Raw genomic sequence first — 3,443 nt, forward strand, 5'->3', positions numbered from 1 at the left:
GATTTGTTACTTCTATATTTTTTAATATAAAAAATAAACTACTGAATGTATTACGATGTTAGCGTTAAAAATGTATTTACCTATATTGTACTGATAAAGATAATTTGATGTCATAGACATTTTATTTTGATCGTCCTAAAGACAGGATTTTTTTAAAGGTTTGGTTGCATTTAAAATGACTGTTTATGTAATTTACATGTATGTATTTACTTAAAACCTAGTCAATTAGGAACGATATATAATAATTATATATTTTAGCGTAGTAGTATTTATTATAGTTAATCAATACATAAATGGGTATTTTCTCCAAGAGAAGTTTCCATTTCTCTCCTTCCAAGGCAAAATGAGTCCTTCATACTATTATTATTATATAAGTTTCTTGTGTATAAAGTATAATTACCAAGTCTCATATTATATTTGATCTATGTAACTTGGCAGGGCTATATTCCTCCAAGGTATTGTAAAATCGGGGAAATAAATACGGGGCCGGTTTCGCTGGTTGTGGTTGACGCTATTTGACGGATGACAGTATCCAACAGTTAAAGCGTAGGATGTATTTTTTTACACCATTGAGTTTCACTATATTAAGTTTTGTTTCATTACTTGAAGAGAAATAGTGCCTAATGGGTTATTGTACCACCTGCTGTTAAATCTAATTGTAATTTATGGGCAGGATAGTTACCCATAACCGGTGAAACATCCCCATAGACTATAAAGCTGTTAGCATTACTGGGGTTGCCATCTATAAAATTATGTCATTACAATTTGTTTAAAAAATAAATAAAATAAACTAATGAAGAACTTTTCTTAAATAAAAAAGTTTAGTAATTAATATACTATCATAATAATATAAACTACTTTGAAATAGTATTTTTTTTTTGTTTTCTTGGAATGGATTTTGGATTATATATTATTATAATCGATCGAACAGGCTATCTAAAAAGGCTAATGATCAGAGTTTGCTTTTTCGAATGTAATATTTTACAATGATAATACTTTGTAAAACAATAAATATAGTTCGTACGTCTGTTTTACGTACGTCGTTTATATACGTTATTACGTCTTTCGTTGAAGGCTGAACAGACTGACTGATCGGAGAAATGCGTAATGTTAAAATGATTAGCCCATCGCGCATATATTAATCAAGCTTTACTTATTTTTGCATTTATATTATATGCAAAGTCTTTGTATATATAATTTTAAATTAATCACTATTACCCGCTTAAATAAATACAAGATGGCCGCCCTTATTCGAGTAGTTTGGATGGCCTGAATTAATCCCTAAGGATGAACATATTCGGGAAACATTGTGATAAATTATTACATATTGTATCAAGGTCTGAAATTAGTGACCCTTTTCATTGATGGGAATTACGACATAACATTTAGGGTATGTATAATGTATATATTTGGACATTGGTAAATACGTCCAAACATGTGCCAATGTGTGAAATGCTTGTTAGTTGTGTATTTATATAAATGTTATGTCATATATCTTTTTTGGCAGGGTTATGCCAGTTTATGAGTATTTTTATGGGCATAAGTCAGTCTTCTTTCTTATTTTCAAGCGTTTACAATTTAGAAGTAAGTCTTATTAATCCTAATATGTAATAAATGGCTGTTGTAGTTAAATATATATTCTAGAATTTAAATAGGAGAAATGGCATAAAATGTTTCCTGTGTCTAAATGTACCTACCTACTGAATATTTTTGTTGGATATTGTATTGAATGTACTGAATGTTAGGTGTAAGTCGTCAAAGACATTTAACTAAAGATATTAAAATAACATTTATATAAGATTAAGTAATGACTTTTTTATCAGTAATGTTTTGCAGTTATTTCATTACTTTATTACATTTATATAATATAAGTTCATATTTCATGAACTTACGCTGCACAAAACAAAGTTCTAAGTCAGATTCTCAGTATGCAGTCATTTATTGTTTGATGGCTTCATACAATGTCTGAGTAAGAATTTGCGAATCAAAAATTTGAGTGAACTTAAGTTGATAAAAGTTGAAAGTGATGACGTTAGAAAATATAAAAAAAACAACGAAATTTTGATAATTCACGAAGTTTTGAGAATTGCTTGACTTATTTCTTAGAGAACATATAACCATTACTCTGTTCTTTGGTATTATGGCCTCCAAAAGTGCAAAGATGGCACGAGTAATTTCGTAACTGATGAAACGGGTTTTTAATATAAGTAACAGTTTGTGCAGTATAAGTTAGTTCTTTGTAGAACCATCATCACGTTTTTTTTACTTTTGACATTTAAATCTGTCAAACTATTGTCAAATGTCAAAAGCGATGTTTTTGTTTGTTTTTAGTCTTAAATAATTTATTAAGTTTATTAGTTTATTTATTACTTTAATTAAGTTGATTTTGTTGTTTATAGTATCATTTTATTTCTGTTACGTTTTATAAGTTTTTTTTAAACATTAAGATTTAAATAATTCGTTTCTATATAGCATAATACTTTTAATGACTCAAATTATGTGCAAATTGGTTTTCCCTTACCTTCTACTATAAAAGTAACTTATTTATTATTAATTTCATATGAAATTAGTTCAAAACTAATTTTATGTTACATTTAACTTTCCATCAACTAATTTTTGTCTATTTACTAAAACGTAGTTATTACATGTGCCTATTTTTAAGATCGTATAAATTAATTTTACAAGACTTTCTAAACATTTCGCCTCGGATTGTGATCGATTAAGACTTCATTACAAACTTAAGACTATTAATAAATAATATATATTACAAGAAATGTCCTACTATATGTATTTTTAAGTTTATCAGTTATTTTAAGTAATTAATTTAGTTTTAATTTTTATTTTTATTTTATATTTATATATAGCTTACATATAAATGTATGTTTAGATTAGGAGAATAATCTTTAACCAATTTAAAATTAAATCTGAATGGTCCACGTGTCTAAGTATTTTTAATTAAGAAGAATAAATGATGTCACATAATTTTTCGTTTTATTTTACACAATCATTTTCCATTTTTTTTCTGAAATATAGTATATTTACGTACAATATACCTCGGTAGATATATGTGCATTCATACATTAAAATAAAATACATTGGGGTAGGGTAAAATATCGTTCCCCAACCAACAAATCGGTGTTGGTGTTCAAAATGTTTTGCATTAAATACGGCTGATATGTATTTTTCATTGAGAATAAGAGTAGCGTGTTTTCTCTTACGCTTAGCGTCACGCGGTCGTTATTCACACATTCCAGGTATGGTATCATGATAAAGAAACCAGGATCGGATGATGGGACCCCGGAGAAATCGAGGGAAACCCTCGAAAATCGTAGTGACGACTAGTGCGTTTGTTAATTTTTTTCGTCTTACTCTTTGTTAATAATAATAATAATATTCTTTATTAAAGTAACCAGTGACTCATTTTGGTTAGTAAACAATATATC

This window comes from Melitaea cinxia, chromosome 13 (assembly GCF_905220565.1).
Source record: "Melitaea cinxia chromosome 13, ilMelCinx1.1, whole genome shotgun sequence".
Taxonomy (NCBI): domain Eukaryota; kingdom Metazoa; phylum Arthropoda; class Insecta; order Lepidoptera; family Nymphalidae; genus Melitaea; species Melitaea cinxia.